The sequence below is a fragment of the Arachis ipaensis genome, chromosome B04, assembly GCF_000816755.2.
Source record: "Arachis ipaensis cultivar K30076 chromosome B04, Araip1.1, whole genome shotgun sequence".
Lineage (NCBI taxonomy): Eukaryota > Viridiplantae > Streptophyta > Magnoliopsida > Fabales > Fabaceae > Arachis > Arachis ipaensis.
Window position 1 is genome coordinate 3,150,923 of NC_029788.2, and position 19,421 is coordinate 3,170,343.

General features: G+C 36.4%; 1 pseudogene; it reads right to left on the bottom strand.

Annotated features, from left to right (window-relative positions):
• The window catches only part of LOC107635844, a 15,269-nt pseudogene extending 12,441 nt beyond the window's left edge, over positions 1-2,828 (bottom strand).

Below are 19,421 nucleotides of genomic sequence, written 5' to 3' on the forward strand. Positions count from 1 at the left end.
CACACACACACACACACACACACACACACACACACACACACACACACACACACACACACTCACACATAGGTTGCATTGCATTTCATGAGTTTCACATGTCCCTACTCATTTATTTTATCTCCTTCAACTAAGCATGAGGACATGCTAATGTTTAAGTGTGAGGATGTTGATAAATCATTATTTTATGATTTATATTGTGTTTAATTGTGTGGTTTTATCAATTCTTTACCCACTTATTCATATGATAAGCATGTATTTACAATTCCTTTCCAAAATCACTCCATGGTTGAAAACTTACTTTCTAGAGACTTTTAATTATGTATTTTAATTCTCCTTTATCCCATTCGATGCTGTGATACGTGTGTTAAGTGTTTCAGGCTTCATAGGGCACGAATGACTTGGAAAGTGGAGAGGAGGCTTGCAAAAATGGAAGGAACACAAGAAACTAAGGAGAAGACCAACGAGAAATGACGCGAGTGCATGGCCCACGTGAACGCGCAAAATGAAGAATTCGCAGCGACGCAGATGCGTGCCTGACACGAACGCATGGATTGGAGTCTGCACGAGTGACGCGAACGCGTGAACCATGCGAACGCGTGACAAGGAAAATCGCTGACTGACGTGATCGCATGGACGATGCGTACGCGTGACCTGCGCGATCTGCAAAAATAACAAAATACGCTGTGGGCAATTTTGGGCCGCTTTTTGACCCAGTTTTCGGCCCAGAAACACATACTAAACCTAGGGAACATGCAAAAACTCAATAGGCATCCACACACATTGAGATTCATACATTAGGATTGCTCTTAGTTTTAGATCTGAGTTTTTAGAGTTGCATTACATTGATAGTTTATGCTTTTGCTTGGATTTTTGGATGCTAAAAGTCATTACCTCCGTTGAAGACATTACTTTAGTTTGTTTCCCTACTCCTTTATTTTTAATTAGTTACTCATTGACTCTATTCAATCAAGTATGTTACATTTTGAATTTATTAATATATGAAGTTATTTTTATTTTAATTAATTTTAATTCTCTATTTTATTTTAATTAATTATGTCTTCTCATATTTTTATGATTATTAATTTCATGTCAATGGAGTAGAGTTTCCACTTGACATGGCGGTTGATTAAGAGGTGATACTTGAGTTGGAATGCTCAAGTGCTCGGTTAAACTGGGCATTGTTGGCTAATTTCATACCTACTAACACTAGACCTCCCCAAGGGAGAGGGCTAGGACCTGAGGGTAAGAGTTAGTTCAATCACCATACCTTTCCTTACTTAGTAAGGGAAAATCGAGTGAGAACAACAACCTTTTTACACCACACTTGAGAAGATTCCAACAAGGATAGAAGTTTCACTTAATTATTCCCCCAGTCAAGGCCTTTTATTCAGAGTATCAATAACTATTCTTAGTTTATTTTTATTGCCTTAATTCACAATTATTTTAACTTCTCATTATCAAACTCAACTTTCTGGGAATTTTCTGATTAATAAATTAGCACTCTTCCCTGCAACTCGTTGGTGAGACGGATCTTAGCTGGTTAAGAGCTATACGTGCAACACTGTTCTCTTAAATAAAAATCTCTTAATTGGTTAACTTCTGCCGCGCATCATGCTTCAAGTTGCTAATATTCTCCACCTCCCTGTAGAATTCTTCATCTCCTTAAGAATCCGACTCTTATATCCTTTTAGCTGCAACCATTGTGCCATCAGGTAGAATGCCCTTGTAAACTAAGCCAGAACCGCCTCTGCCAATGAATTTATGGGTTGAAAAATTGTTAGTGGCCTTCACTAGGTCCTCAAACTTGAACCAAATTGACCCTGTATTTGGTCTCACTTGAGTCCTAAATAGAAATATTGGTTTAGCTGTTGGTGACGAGTTAAAAGTTAAAATTTTAGATGATCTATTGATTACAATTATTAATGACTCTTTCTTTCTTATTTGGTAGACTTTGCATATCTAAAATTGTTGCAAAACATGTCACTTGTATCCACACTTGAGAGTGTTAATTTTCTGCAGCTTTGCTCATCCCCAACCTGTCATACCATAGACACAAACCTATCAAGGAAGACACAACCAAGATTCCAATTGAAGCTCTAATTAAACCCAATACAAGAGCATGATTATGGCTCTTTCTTCTGGCACCTCTCCCTTGATCATTAATAAGTGGCAACTCATAAATACAAGCCATAGCACATCTACTTTCGTGGCCAAGCTCGTTTGCAATTCTAGCAGCATATAGAATTAAAAAATAAAAATATTCTTGGAAATGAGAAGCATTTCCATCAATAGCATTCATCTTTTGCAGAACATTTAGACCTTCTGTGACACAAACATCGCAGTTGGCAAAGACACTGAAGTTTAGCTTACCCCGAGTTGTAGGACCAAGATTGTTGATCCAGTCTTGCTTAGATTGGATGTTAGCACATAGGTTGGGACTGGCAACAAATTGAAGCGGGTCAAAGCAAGAGGTAACAAGATTGTTAGGAAGTGAGAGAGCACGGAGCTTGGATTGGAAGTGATGAAGGCAGGATTTTGAGGTAGGAAGAGTCGGGAGCTGGAAAAGAGAGTTTTCTTTGAGGTTTTGAGCAAGTGCTATGCCAAAGAGGGATAACAGAGTTGTGCAACAAAAACTTGAACGTTTTTTGTTTTTTGGATGTGAAAGATTGGAAATTATGGCAGCTAGAGGAGTTCCAAGGGACTGTTAGCACATAATCCAAACCCACTTGGCATGCAGAGTTGTTGCTGCCAAGGGAAATGGTGGGAGTAGACAAGTTTGGTGGTAAAAGGAATGAAGAAGCAACTATGGCTGGCAGTAGGATGTTCATGAGTTGAGTGAAATCGAGTTTGATGTGACTCAGATCCGACCTGAAATATAAATCGGGTCTATTTGTTAGACTCGAACTCGGCCCTAGACCCGATCACGATTATACCGGGTGTTCCGAGGGTTACCTGAAACTGAAGGTCGATCTCAGATGAGATCTGCTGTGGTGGCCGGAGCGGTCGTGTCCGACTTATTGGCTTTGGTGGTGCTGCCGATCCTTGATCACCGGAGGGGGGTGGTACCTGCAAGAGACTCCGATGCTTAAGTTAGCATGGGCTTTTAGCAGGTATTTTTTGTAGAATCAGAGTATGAGATATACCTGGGTGCTCCAGTGTATTTATAGTAGTGTAGGCTCACCTTTCTAGATAAGGTAAGTTAGTTATCTTATCTTATCTTTAAGTGAAGTCATCTTATCTCTAAGGGGAACTGCCTTTATCTTTCTAGGCTTTAGCTGCCTTTAGATTGGGCTGTGTCCCTTAGTTTTTGGGCCTGCTTGGGCTTCTTATGGCGATTTAGCCGAGCTCTTTGAGAGGAGGTCGGGTGCGATCCAACCTGAAGAGGTCGGTCGCTTTTGTCTTCAGTCAACCTGGGTTGCGTAGCACAACCCAGGGTATGAACAGTGCCCCTACTTGAGCTCGATCTTTACTTTTAAGGTCGTTTCTTTAGACTTCGATTCTTTGGAGAAGTCGAACTCGAGCATTTTTTCCTTTTAATCGATCTCTGTATAACTCCTGGAGGACTCCTTGAATGCGAAGCGTTTTTTCTTTTTTTTTTTTTTTCTTTGTTAATTGCGACGCGCGTTGTGCTTTCTTGGGAATGTGCAAGGGTTAAATGCTCATTAACTCCTCTTTTGCCGTTCCCTTCTTTCCCTCTTTTTATTTCATTTTGAATTTTTAAGCCTCATCTTTCAGTTTCTCCTCTCCTTTCTTTTTGCTCTTGCTCGCTGCAGTGCTTCGTTCTTCTACCCCTTCTGTTTTCGCGTCTTCGTGCTTCCCTCTTTCCTTGCTTTGAAAGCGATTGTTGGTGTGGATTCATCATTGTTTCTTCCTGATCCTTCCTTCACGCTTTCTTCTTCTTCCTCTACAGGTTGGTATTTTCTTCCCCTTTTATGTTTTCGATAGTCGCCTTCTTGTATATCTCCACTGTTGCATGTGATTTTTACTGATTTTGACCCCTTCAAAAAAAGATTGTGTCTTTCTTTTTGACATTTTGTTTTCATGATTTTCTGAAAAAGCTTGCATCTTTATGGTGATCCCTGCACTCTTTTTGCTGTGATGTGTGCCTGATAATTTTTGCTTCCTTAAGGTTTTATTGTTTGTCACAATTTCTGTCTCTTTTCGTGGTTGTATCCCCCTGATCAAGGTCTTGGCTTTTATGGATTTGTTGGTAGATTTATAGCTTTGAAAACTTTTTGTAGCTTTGATGATAAAGTGTCAGTAGAAAAGGTTGTAACTTTGATGTTTTTTATTGGTGATGATGACTTTCTTGCTGTTTTGTGTGGAGTGTCGTTGCCCGAGAAGGATTGTATTTTCTTGATGAGAGATGTTAGGGGATAGACTGTCGAGTTCTTTTTTTTCCGGGTTCTTGCCTTGTTACTACCTCCAAAGGGGTGCCCCTGGACTTTAGTGTGAGTCCTGGGGTTTCCCTTTTACTGTCGTGTCTGACTCTTGATGTTCATATGTTATTGTCCGAGTTGTTTCCATATTTGCCCGAGTTGTTTGGTAGTAACCCACTTTTCCTTTTTCTTACTGTAGGAATAGTTGACCTATGTCTTCTTGCAAAAACATGGTTGAGATGTCTACTAATATTCCGGACGGCATGTCTGACTGGCTGGATTCCATAATTTTGATGTGTGTTACTGTGGCTGACCCTGAGTACTGTGTGCGACTTAGGAGGTACCATAGAATTTGTAACAATAGGGACTAGGAGAAAAATTATGAGTTGGTGTCACCTGACCCTGAGGAGAGGGTTAGTTTTCCTCCTTTGACTCAAGGGGAGCGTCCTTTTTTCTATGCTTATGACTACTTCTTCAGTCAATTAAACATTATCATTCCTTTTACCCATTTTGAGACCGAGCTGTTGTGGTCTTGCAATGTAGCCCCTTCCCAACTTCATCCGAACTCATGGGGTTTCATAAAAATCTTTCAATTTGTTGTGTCAGGAATTGGATATCCAACCTACTCAAACTATCTTCCTTTACCTTTTTGTGTTGACGAAGCCTGGGATAGCTAAGAAGAAAGCCTCCTGTATTTATTTTTGAGCTACTCAAGGAAAGAAAGTGTTCTCTATGTATGATGAGTCCTTTAGGGACTTTAAGAATTACTATTTCAAGGTCCGAGCTGTTGAGGGTGTCCACCCTTTCTTCTTTAATGAGAATAATGAGCCCACCTTCCCTTTATGCTGGCAGAAGAATGTAGTAATAGCTAGGTACTCTTGGGAAAATCTGGATGAGGTCGAGCAGGCCTTTGTAAATGTGTTAGAGGAAAATTGGGGGGAGCCTCCTCATCTCAACACAAAGAGGTTTCTAGGAGATCCTTCCCTTCTTCGTGCTGAACTGGGTAGTGACCGATTTTTTTTCAATAGTCTTGCTTTGTGGTTGAATTTTGCCTTTTTCTATTTGTGACTTATTTTCTTGGTTCTTTCTTTGTAGAGATGGTGAAATCTACAGACTCCATGAAACACTTTCGGAGGGCTAGGACAGCAACAGCTGCTCAAAACATCTTGGCCAAGGCTACAGAGAGAGAGTCTTCTCAGGTGCCTCCAAAGAAACCAACATCGGGTGCTTCTGGGCCGAGGAAGGTTATTCCAATTCCTCAGGTCCAGACTGTCCCTTCAGACCCAGCTTGACCATCCTCTGGTGCCACTTCATCCCCTACTGCTGTTGGTCCTCATCCAAAAAAGCAAAAGACTGTTAATCCCTATGAATTGAATGCCCCTAATTTTGATGCTGTGGGGTTTGTGGATAATCATATTGCTCCCTATGGCCATTTTCCCATGGACGATGTGTCCATCCTTCGTCATTTGGACTTCATTACTAGCAAAAGTGTTCGGATGGCTCATATGGGAGCAGCTTTATTCCATACAGTCCAGGGTTCCCCAGTCCATGCGACGAAGGCTTTTATGGAGGATGCTAAATTGGAATTTGATAGAATCAAGGGGTTAAAGGATGAGCTTGATGCTAGGGTGGCCAAATTGGAGCTCGATTTGGAGAAGGAAAAGTCGCGGGCTACTGCTGCTGAGGCTGCTGCCAACCTGGCTGGAAAAACGGCAAAAAACTACAAGGAGAGCTATACCCGTACTTATGCCAAGCTGTTGGAGTTTAGGGAGAGGCTTGATTCTGCCCAAGCGAATTACGCCGATCTCCAGGGTCATTTGGTAGATACTGTGACGGGGGCTTATGAAAATTTAAAGGCCCAAGTCCGAGTTCTTGCCCCTGAGCTCGACCTGGCTCTCTTCAGCTTGGATAACGTGGTAGAGGATGGCAAGATAGTGCCCATCCCGGATGATGAAGATGACAGACCTCCTCCTGCACCGCCAGCCAAAGCTTCTGCAGCCACGACTTCTTCAATTCCTTCTGCTGAGGTCGACCATCCCGAACCTGATCTTGATTGTCAAATTCTTAATCGGGATGATGGGACTGTGGACGCCACCCCCAGGAAGATCATTCCTCCTCCTTCAGCCACGGATGCTACTACTGGCGAGACTTTGGACCCCTTATGATTTCTTTGTTTTATCTGTACAGCCCGATTTGTGGGCTTTTGAACTCTATTTTTGTATCTTTTGATGCGGTAGACTTCTTGACCTTAGTTGCTTCTATGCAACTTCATTTTGAAAAAACAAAACACTTTTAAACTCTGACGCTGCCACTTAGGTAGCCCTTTGAGTCTTTTAATATTTTATTTTGATGGGTATATTTCTCTGATATACTGTTCATGCCTTTGCAATTTTTGTAGATCTTTATAGAGTGTTGATACTCTGCTGTCCGATCTCTTTTTTATCAGATCTTGTTTTGTCTGCCTTCTGTTTGGGCGAGATGACCCTTGGGGCTAACTTGTCCGACAACTTTTTAGTGTTCTGGTAGAACCTTTTTAGTTAGTCTGAACAATTTTGATAGCCTTGTCGTGGAGCCATGGCTTTTTGGGCAAAGCTATTAGCTATGTCCCTTTTAGCGCACGCTTTTTGTTGGTCCGACTTCTCTTGTCGGTTCAAGCCTTAACTTTCGTTGGTCTAACTTTTCTTGTCGGTCCAAGCTGTAGCTTTCGTTGGTCCGACTTCTCTTGTTGGTCCGAGATGTAGCTTTCGTTCGTTCGACTTCTCTTGTCGGCCCAAGCTGTAGCTTTCGTTGGTCCGACTTCTCTTGTCGGCCCGAGATGTAGCTTTCGTTGGTCCAACTTCTCTTGTCGGCCCAAGCTGTAGCTTTCGTTGGTCTGACTTCTCTTTTCGGTCCAAGCCAAGTTATTTTTAGTAGTCCATTTTTTGTCAGACCTCGTCAGGCCGCTTTTTATGGATTACTTTTTATAACTTCTTGCGTTAATCTGTTTTTATCACTTTTACCTTGCTGACCTTGTTGTAATCAGGCGATGAATTTGGTTTTCACCTTGCCGCCTTGTCGTAATCGGGAGATGAATTTGGTTTTCACCTTGCCGACTTTATCGTAATCGGGCGATGAATTTTTTCGGTCAGATTAATGCGTCTTTGTAGGCAACTTTTTAGGGAATCTAAAAACTTTATTCAAGTAGAAAATAGGCATATAGACAAGAATGTATACATATGAGAGCTTACCCTTCTAAATCGGGCAATTCTGTAGATCTTGGCTTGGCGCCTCATTAAAAAACCTTTTCAGGAAAAAGAGTGCACCTTGGCCTAAGATATTTATTACTTTCTAATTGTAGTACCTTCTTAGGATACAGGCATGCCATGACCTTGGTAGCTCTCGTCCCTCGAGGTCGGACACCTTGTAGTAGCCTTTTCCCAGTACTTCTACAACTCGGTAAGGTCCTTTCCAGTTAGCTGCTAGCTTCCCTTCTCCTGATCGACCTGCTCCGATATCATTTCGGATCAAGATAAGATCGTTGTTGGTGAAACTTCGCTAGACTACCTTCTGATTATACCTTGTAGCCATCCGATATTTTAACGCTTCCTCTATAATCCGAGCTCTTTCTTGGACTTCTGGAAGTAGGTCGAGCTCTTCCCTTTGATTTTGGGAGGTGGCCTCTTCATTGTAGAGGATCATTCTGGGGCATCCTTCCTCTATCTCCACTGGGATCATTGCCTCCATTCTGTAAGCAAGTTGGAAGGGTGATTCTTCTGTGGTAGAGTGCGGAGTTGTCCGATATGCCCATAGGACTTGTGGGAGCTCTTTGGCCCAAGCTCCCTTTGCGTCCTGTAGTCTCCATTTTAACCCAGCTAGTATGACTTTGTTGGCAGCTTCTGCCTGTCTGTTAGCTTGTGGGTGTTCCACGGATGTGAATTGGTGCTTTATTTTCAAGTCAGCTACCAAGTTCCTGAAACCTGTATCAGTGAATTGGGTGCCATTATCTGTGGTGATGGAGTAAGGGACCCCGAACCTTGTAATAATGTTCCTGTATAGAAATTTCCGACTTCTTTCAGCGGTGGCATTAGCTAGGAGCTCTGGCTCAATCCATTTTATGAAATAGTCTACCCCTATAATGAGGAACTTGACTTGTCCCGATCCTTGGAGAAAGGGTCCGAGGAGGTCGAGCCCCCACTTTGCGAACGGCCAAGGTGACGTTACACTGATGAGCTCTTCTGGCGGAGCGATGTGGAAGTTAGCATGCTTCTGACATGGTGGGCATGTCTTGACGAAATCTGTCGCTTCTTTTTGTAGGGTTGGCCAGAAGAATCCAGCTCGTAGTACCTTTTTGGAAAGAGCTCGTGCCCCCAAGTGGTTTCCACACATGCCACTGTGTACTTCTTCCAGAAATTCCTTTGTATTGGAGGTCGGCACACATTTTAGGAGGGGTATTGAAATCCCTCTCCTATATAAGATGTTGCCAACTATGGTGTAGTGTTGTACTTCTTGTACTAGTCTTTTTGCCTCCTTTTTGTCTGTGGGGAGTGTCTCCGTCTTGAGGTGGTTGATTATGGGGGTCATCCACCCTTGATCCTGGCCTGATATGGCTAGGATCTTTTCTTCCTCTGAGATTGATGGACTTTGCAGTGTTTTCTAGATGAGGCTTCTATTATTGCCCCATAGTTTGGTGCTGGCTAGTTTTGAGAGTGCATCAGCTCGAGCATTCTATTCCCGAGGTATATGTTGGACCTCATATTCCCCGAGTTGTCTGAGCTGTTCTCTGGTCTTGTCCATATACTTTTTTTATGTTGGGATCCTTATCTTGGTAGCTCCATTCTATTTGTGAGGTAATTACTTGTGAATCGCTGAAGATGGTGAGCTTTTGAACCCCTACCTCCTTAGCCAGCCTCAAACCAGCTAGTAATGCCTCGTATTCAGCTTGATTATTTGAAGCAGGGAATTCAAACTTTAGTGAGAGTTCAATTTGGAGACCCTGATCGCTTTCTATTATCACACCTGTGCCACTCCCGATTTTATTTGAAGAGCCGTCCACGTAAAGATTCCATTTTGTGGGAGTTCCCGGGGTATCAGTATACTCGGCAATAAAGTCAGCCAGATACTGTGATTTGATGGCTGTCTAAGCTTCATATTGAAGATCAAATTTGGACAACTCAATCGCCCACTGCAGGATTCTTGCAGCTAAGTCTGTCTTCTGTAGGATGTCTTTTATGGGCTGGTTGGTCCGAACCTTGATAGTGTGAGTTTGAAAGTATAGGCGAAGTCGTCGAGAAGTGAGTATGAGAGCGTAGGAGAACTTTTCTATCTTTTGATAGTTCAGTTTGGCCCCTTATAAAGCTTTGCTAATGAAGTAGATGGGCTGCTGCCCACCTTCGTCTTTTCTGACTAGTACTGAAGCGATTGCCTGGTTTCCCACTGCGAGGTATAATATGAGTACTTCTTCTTCCCGTGGTCGGGTAAGAATTGGTGGTTGCCCCAAGAATTTTTTGAAATCTTGGAAGGCTTGCTCACACTCTGTTGTCCATTCAAACCTCTTTCCTTTCCTTAATGTGGCGTAAAAGGGGAGAGATCTGATGGCTGACCCGGCTAGAAACCTGGACAGGGCTACAAGTCTTCCGTTGGTTTGTGGCACATCCTTTGATGTGGCATCCGTATTTTTAAGCAGGGTTCTTTCCTCCAATCCAGAGTTGTGATCGTTGTCAAGGTTGTCTGCCATGATGAAGGGATGACTTCTAGGTTCCCCGGCAACGGCGCCAATGTTTCGGGGGTTACCTGAAACTGAAGGTCGATCTCGGATGAGATCTACTGTGGTGGCCGGAACGGTCGTGTCCGACTTGTTGGCTTTGGTGGTGCTGCCAATCCTTGATCACCGGAGGGGGGTGGTACCTGCAAGAGACTCCGATGCTTAAGTTAGCATGTGCTTTTAGCAGGTATTTTTTGTAAAATCAGAGTATGAGTTATACTTGGGTGCTCCAGTATATTTATAGTAGTGTGGGCTGACCTTTCTAGATAAGGTAAGTTAGTTATCTTATCTTATCTTTAAGTGAAGTCATCTTATCTCTAAAGGGAACCGCCTTTATCTTTCTAGGCTTTAACTGCCTTTAGATTGGGCTGTGTCCCTTAGTTTTTGGGCCTGCTTGGGCTTCTTATGGCGATTTGGCCGAGCTCTTTGAGAGGAGGTCAGGTGCGATCCAACCTGAAGAGATCGGTCGCTTTTGTCTTCAGTCAACCTGGGTTGCGTAGCTCGACCCAGGGTATGAACACCGAGTAAAAACCGGATAAAAACCGGGCCGTTAACATTACATTACCTTGATACCTTCTTGTAAGCTATCATGTGAAAATATCCAAATTTCCAAAATTCCAGCCATTATTTGACATGGTAAAATTCACTTAGAAAAATATAACAAGAATCAACCCTTCTCTAAAATTAAAGCATAACCATATTGTCTAATAACACCAAATATTTAAATCGATACAAATAACACAATATTATGCCTTAGTCTAAAGTTTTATGCATTTTAAACATAAAATATTAATTTATAGTCTTATAATGACTAATACCACAAAATATTAAGGTTTACAATACTTAAATTCCACATAAGAATAGTCATCATCCACCACTAACAACACAAAATATTAATTGTGTATGATGACCGGGTCACCGGACCGAGTTCGGGTGACCCGAACTATAGTCTGGACCCGACCCAAAATAATGACAATGTCTATTTTGAGACCCTTATCCGATCCTAAACCCGTTGAAATCATACCAAATTAGCCTCTAAAGTATTTTGAATCGGATCGGGTCTTCAGGTCGGACTGGACCATACACACCCCTAGCTGATAGGGCCTTTGATATTAGTGTCTCTTCTCAATTTTGCAATACAGCTTATATCTATAATGTTTGTGGGCCATCTTGGTGAGTTGGCTCTTTCGGGCATTTCCAGGGCCACATCCTTTTCTTCTATCACTGGCATTGCCCTAATGGTGATCAGTTCGCTTTTTCTTTATCTCTTCATACCCTTTTCACTAATAGAAATTTTCTCCTCCTTATTTCATTTATTATTTTAATTTATTAAAGAATATCAAAGCAATTCATTAGAAGTTTTTGAGAATAACTTTTTGTTTATCATTGCCAACTATTTCTATTGAATTTGAATTATTACTGATGAACTTATTACTATGTCCTTAGTTTGAACTCCTTGTTGGTTTCATATTATAACAGATGAAAATGGCAAGTGCCTTGATGAACTTATTACTATGTCCTTAGTTTGAACTCCTTGTTGGTTTCATATTATAACAGATGGAAATGGCAAGTGCCTTAGATACATTTTGTGGCCAATTATATGGAACAGGGCAGCATCGCATGTTAGGCTTACACGCGCAAAGAGCCGTGCTTGTTCTTATGATCGTATGCATACCCGTTTCCATTATTTGGGCAAACACAAAATCCATTTTGATTTTATTTGGCCAAGATCATGAAATCTCTGCAGAAGCGGGAAGATTTGCTCAGTTAATTATTTCATGTCTTTCCGCCTTTGGTCTTCTTCAGATTCTTACAGATACAAAACATTGTATTTCCGATGATGCTCAGCTCCGGGACAACTATTGTACTACATGTTGCTTTGTGTTGGGTGTTGGTGTTCAAATCTGGATTAGGGAGCAGAGGAGCTGCCATATCAAATTGTGTTTCTTATTGGGGGAATGTATTGATACTCGCTCTCTATATCAAGTTTTCTCCTTCATGTTCACAAATTTGGACTGGGTTTTCAATGGAGGCATTCCATGGCATCCCTTCTTTTTTTAGACTTGCTATTCCTTCTGCTGTTATGATTTGGTAAGTCTCTACTGAACCTCAGCACTACACTGTTGGAGATCCTCAATTAATGTTTTTGTTTGGTTCCCCCTTGTTCAGAACAACACAAAATAAATGTGTAAATAAATTACTATGCAAGAATAAAATATAAAATTTAGGGTTAAGTACTTTTTTCGTCCCTAAGGTCTGGGGTGAAAATTAAATTCGTCTCCGGCCTTTTTTTGTTATTAAAATCATCCTCAAGATTACAAAACGTTATAAAATCATCCTTTTGTCCATAAACAATATTTTTTAGACTATTTTGCCCTCACCACTAACCCCCAACCCCTTCTTCATCATCAATGAGCCTCTTACTCTTTCTCTTTCTCCCAGACTCCTGTTCTCCCTCATCACCAACCCCTAACCACATCAACGATCCAGCAACAGCAACAATTATAAAATAAATAAAAAATCCAACAATAGCAACAATCACAAGTATAACCATCACACCTCTACTAGAAGAAAGAAAATTAGAAAAATAAAACAATGAAGAACAAATTGAAATCCAGGATATCAAGTAAAAGGAAGAAAAAATGGAAGAAAAATTTGGCTAAAATCCAAGAAATAAAACACAGAGCTACTGCAACAACAACAAACCACAAAACACAATGTTTTTTTCTGTATTTTATACCAAGATAAACCAAAAATACAATATTTTCCTCTGTAACAACAAAACACAGAAGCCACTAGAAGCCAATGGAGCACTTCCCCTCAACAAACCCTAGAATACCCAACACCCACTTCCCCTTATGCATGGAGCACTAAAGCTTATGACTTTACTCTTGTCGAAGACTTTCTAGAAGCAACGGATCTAATGCTTAATGTGTGTGCCTTCGAAGAAGCAGAACAGAGAGAATCAAAACACAGAAGGAGAGAGAGATAGAGGAATCGAATAAGGATAAGAGGTTGAGCAAGACGATGCTGGCGACGAGCAAGACCATTGTTGACCACGACCAAGGACGAATCATAATCGCTATTCGCTGCGCCAGAGGTAGCAACGGCAACAACGGCGTGTCAAAAATCGGCAACGGGACAGTCAAACCCGCACATCCCAGCTCGAGCGAACACTTCGAAGAACATAACCGGGCGAGCCACCAGGAACACCATTGTTGTGTCAGCAGAGGCGACTAAGGGGGAGAGTGTGAGATCGTGGTTACTATTGAATTCAGTTTTTCATTATTTTATAGCAACAAATTAAAATCGTTCTCTTTGACTATTTTAAAGAACGGTTTTATAACTGTTACCATGATTTGTTTTTAAGCAATGATTTTTTATTGTTGTTTAAATAATTGTACAAAAAAAACGCATAAAAGCCGTTGCCAAAATGCTACTCTTTAAAACCGTTCTATTAGATGGTCTTAGACAACGGTTTTCACAGTGTTGCTGTTGAAGTTCAATTTTTTATTACGTTATAGCAACAAAATAAAACCGTTTTCTTTGACTATTTTAAAGAACGGTTTTATAACTATTACAGCAATTGTTTATCAAACAATAATTTTCTAATATTATTTAAATAATTATATAAATTAAACAATACCAATAAAAATACTTTTAAATAATCATATAAATTGAAACTATTTTTTCTATAAATACTAAATTTATAAAATACACAAAAACTATTGTTATAAATATATAACAAGTATTATTTAAAAAAAATAAAATTAATATAAATTTATAATAATTATTATAAATTTATATTAATTTTATTTTTTTTAAATAATACTTGTTATATATTTATAATAAAAATATATAATAATTATTATAAATTTATATTAATTTTATTTTTTTTAAATAATACTTGTTATATATTTATAATAAAAATATATAATAATTATTATAAATTTATATTAATTTTATTTTTTTTAAATAATACTTGTTATATATTTATAATAAAAATATATAATAATTATTATAAATTTATATTAATTTTATTTTTTTTAAATAATACTTGTTATATATTTATAATAAAAATATATAATAATTATTATAAATTTATATTAATTTTATTTTTTTTAAATAATACTTGTTATATATTTATAATAAAAATATATAATAATTATTATAAATTTATATTAATTTTATTTTTTTTAAATAATACTTGTTATATATTTATAATAAAAATATATAATAATTATTATAAATTTATATTAATTTTATTTTTTTTAAATAATACTTGTTATATATTTATAATAAAAATATATAATAATTATTATAAATTTATATTAATTTTATTTTTTTTAAATAATACTTGTTATATATTTATAATAAAAATATATAATAATTATTATAAATTTATATTAATTTTATTTTTTTTAAATAATACTTGTTATATATTTATAATAAAAATATATAATAATTATTATAAATTTATATTAATTTTATTTTTTTTAAATAATACTTGTTATATATTTATAATAAAAATATATAATAATTATTATAAATTTATATTAATTTTATTTTTTTTAAATAATACTTGTTATATATTTATAATAAAAATATATAATAATTATTATAAATTTATATTAATTTTATTTTTTTTAAATAATACTTGTTATATATTTATAATAAAAATATATAATAATTATTATAAATTTATATTAATTTTATTTTTTTTAAATAATACTTGTTATATATTTATAATAAAAATATATAATAATTATTATAAATTTATATTAATTTTATTTTTTTTAAATAATACTTGTTATATATTTATAATAAAAATATATAATAATTATTATAAATTTATATTAATTTTATTTTTTTTAAATAATACTTGTTATATATTTATAATAAAAATATATAATAATTATTATAAATTTATATTAATTTTATTTTTTTTAAATAATACTTGTTATATATTTATAATAAAAATATATAATAATTATTATAAATTTATATTAATTTTATTTTTTTTAAATAATACTTGTTATATATTTATAATAAAAATATATAATAATTATTATAAATTTATATTAATTTTATTTTTTTTAAATAATACTTGTTATATATTTATAATAAAAATATATAATAATTATTATAAATTTATATTAATTTTATTTTTTTTAAATAATACTTGTTATATATTTATAATAAAAATATATAATAATTATTATAAATTTATATTAATTTTATTTTTTTTAAATAATACTTGTTATATATTTATAATAAAAATATATAATAATTATTATAAATTTATATTAATTTTATTTTTTTTAAATAATACTTGTTATATATTTATAATAAAAATATATAATAATTATTATATATTTTTATTATAAATATATAACAAGTATTATTTAAAAAAAATAAAATTAAAATAATTTTAAAATAAATATTAAATATTTATTGAAAAATTTTTTCTCTAAGATAACCAAGGACTCTTCTCAAAATCAAAAACAAAAACCAAGTACTCTACTGATCTCTTAGAAAAGAAATCAGAGCGCGTTCTTCTTCCTCCCTCCACCATCAAGGTAACCCTAACCCACACCAACCCAGGCCATCAAACCATCATCGCACTGCAGCTCACCATGTAGACCTAACCCATTGTCGAAGATAGAGTTCCCGGTGCACCGTCCTTCTTTTCGAAATCGTCGCTGCTTCCATCTTCCTGAAATCATTGCTGCGTCCTTCTTCCCAAAGTCGTCACTGCATCCTTCACTTCCCGGAGTCGTTGACTCTCCCCTCTCCATGGCGCCGCTGCTTCTCCCCTCTCTGTCGTGTCACTGATTCTCCGTTCTCCGAGGCCTCCTTGCTTTTTCCCTGTTCTGCTTCTGCTTCGCTGCTTCTACCTCACTGCTTCTGCTTCACTGCCTTGGCTGATTATGGGTTGTGATTCTGCTTCGCTGCTGCTTTGCTGCCTTGGCCATTTGTGGGTCTGTGGTAAGTGATTTTTGTCTTTGATTTTCTTTTGTTTAGTTAGGGCGTGTTTGGCTATTGGCCATTTTTGTTGGAGTTAAGAAGAAGAAAAGAAAGTGGTTCTGTGAGTTTCTGCTTTTGTGTTTGTTTCAGTCCTTTGAATAGTGCTTTGAATAGTGCTGTATCGAGGGTAGTCATCGAATATTGGTGTATGAATTTCTGGAGAACAATAGCCTTGCAAGTTCTTTGCTTGGTAAATGTTATAACAACTTGAATGTTTATTTATCTGTGAATCCTTCCTGAGTTGGATGGCTAATTGGCTACTGAACCTTTAGATTTTTAAACATTATTAGAGTTTGGATCGAGATGAGACATGATTAACTTATTATGGTGTTGCGATTAGGGAGCGGAATAAAGTATGGGAATATGGGATTTGCTAATCTTTTGTCGTTGCTTTTGTTCATTAAATTATTATTTGGAAATGCTGTTGTGATTTTATTTTGATTTTAATGTTGATTTTCTGGCCCAATTTTAAGCTTAAGAGATAAACAGTTACTTCAATTGAAGGTAGAGACAGCCGAAGACACCAAAAAAAAAAGGCAGAGACAGGCGTTCATCTTAGCCGTTTCGAGAGCAGATGGCGTCTTGAGAGACCACTGATCTAGGGACAAGTTGGAGCATGGTTGGCAATTTCTTTGACGGCGGCGGCAGCTTTAGTCAGTCCTTGTGGGCTTGTAGAGGAGTCTTCGTGGTGGTTCGCTCTGTTCATATAAAGTGGTATGAAAGTTGCACTCCATCTGTTTGATGTTTTGCTTCATATATGTTGTTGTAATAGTTCACCTCAGAAGTTGAATATATAATGCCATATACTTAAAGCAGCTAGGAATTCTATGATTTGCTAGGCTTTTGCATAATCCCTATGGACACAAAATGGGTAATCGTTCTCTGTCAATGCTGCTCTGATTTTGTTTTAATTTTAATATAAATTTGTTATAATACTGTTATGATTTTGATTTGGTAATTAGTTCTTTGAAAATGTTGTTCTGGTTTTGCTTTGATTTTAAACTTAATTTTATATTAATTTAGTATAATGCTATCTGATTTTGATTTAGAAATTGGTTCTCTGGAAATGCTATTTTGATTTTAATATTGATTTGGTATAGTGCTATTCTGATTTTGATATGGTAATTGGTTATCTGAAAATGCTGCTCTAATTTTGTATTGTTTTTAATATTAATTTTGGTCATTGCACTGTTTTGGTCATTGATTTAAAATAGAAAAATATTACCACAATTATGAAGATTTGTATATGGTTGATTGGTTTTACTCGTGCTATTATTTTGAGTCTATTTGAACTATTCAATGCAAATAAGTTTGATTTTGTTCTTAATTTTTGGATGTCATAAATCAGAAAAGTGTTTTGGTTCACTAAGTACAGTGAATTTGTCTATTTGTATCGGTAGATAGGTTGAAGGTGCTTTTGTTACGTGGTAACTAGAGTCTTTAGTGTGTTTTGTTTGATTTATAGGTGCTAATGCTAGTGTGTAGTCATGGAAGCGATAGTAACATTAGTATTAGAGTTATGGTTATAAATTGCTTATATTTTTATTCTTTGTTGTTGTTGTAGTTTGCCTCTTTAAAACCAGAAAAAAGGAATCAAATAGTGCGTCTCTCTGTAGCTGCCACTATCTTAGACATTGAGCTACACTACACGTAAATCATTTAATATATTATCTTTTTAAATTCATTTGAAGTCTTAATTGTTAAGAATATTTAGTGATTGATTGATTGATTAAGCTTCTTTGCATAGTTTGCTTGATACAAATTGTTAGTTTCATGATTGGTTGAGATGTTAGCTGCTCAACTAGGAAGTATTTTAGGCAATCCGAACAATGATGCGCATGAGGAGGTATTATTTGTTGTTAAAGTTTCTATATGTTATCATATCTTAAATATGGTTGATTATGTTGATGTTGATTCAATTGTTTTAATTTGTGTATCTAAATAGAAGAATGTTATGATATATTGATATATATGCTTGTCCTCTCTCTCTCAATCATCTTTGGTAAACATTATTAGTATTAAAGATGTGTAGTTTTATATTTGATTTTTTTTTTGTTTACAGGAAAAGCATGTTGAAGAGGAAATCGAACTTGATTAAGGTCAAACTTTTAAGAGCAAATGTTACAGAGTAAAAGTCATGAACTTGTGGACATGATGATAAATCTATTTGCTACTTAGCTATTTCAACTCTTTTTTGTTATTATATTTTTTACAAAATTAGATGATATAGTTCGAGGTTGTCATGACTTAGGCTATAGTATTATGGTATTTTGAAAAATGATGATGATATAAGTACAAGTAGTTATGACCTAGACTAGTATTATGTTATCTTGCAATGATAATATAATGTGATTGTGGATCTTATAACAATTTTTATAAGTCAAATTTGATGGGAAATGTTCAATTATTTTTCTTTAGTGACTTGATTCAAATAGTTTAGATTATTTATTGACACTACATAATTAAAAAAAATTGGAATTAATTTTATTCACAAGAAAACTACTATTGTAAAAAAAAAATTATATATTATAAAAAACTGTTGTCAAAAGTTATAAAAGACAATGGTGTTAAAATCGTTGCCAAAAAATGACACCAATGGTAACGATTTAAAACCGATGTCTTAGACGACTATAAAATGGCAATGGTTTTAAAACTGTTGCCAAAAACTATACCAATTGCAATGCTTTAAAACCGTTGTCTTAGACGACTATAAATTGGCAATGGTATTAAAATCATTGCCAAAAAATGACACCAACGGTAATGCTTTAAAATCGTTGGCTATGTGAATAATAAAATTATAACAGTCTAAAACCGTTGCCTATCCAGTAATGGTTTTAAACCGTTAGATCATGAAAGAGAACGGTTCAAAATCATTGCTTATCAAGTAACGGTTCGAAACCGTTGTTTAAAATTTTCTTTCAAAATTGTTGCTTATGCCAGTAGCTTTGGCAACGGTTTTTTGTTGCCGTTGCCTTAGGTAAAAAACTGTTGCCTATGAGCATTGGTAACGGCCGCATATACCACAGGTCAAAAACCATTGCCAAAGTGTTGCCTAAAGTTTTAGGAACGGTTTTTCGATCTACGATAACGATTTTTTACCATTGCGAAAATCTTTTTTGTTGTAGTGAGCATTGGCGGCGTGGGTGCCGGTGGCGGAGGAGAGGAAGAGTCTAGAGTGCTGCTCTGGCTAGGACTACATGCGGCGGCGTTGTTGATGATCTCGGATGGTAGGATGGGGTTTCGGGTGGGGTGGGGAGTTCAAAGAGGCTCAGAGT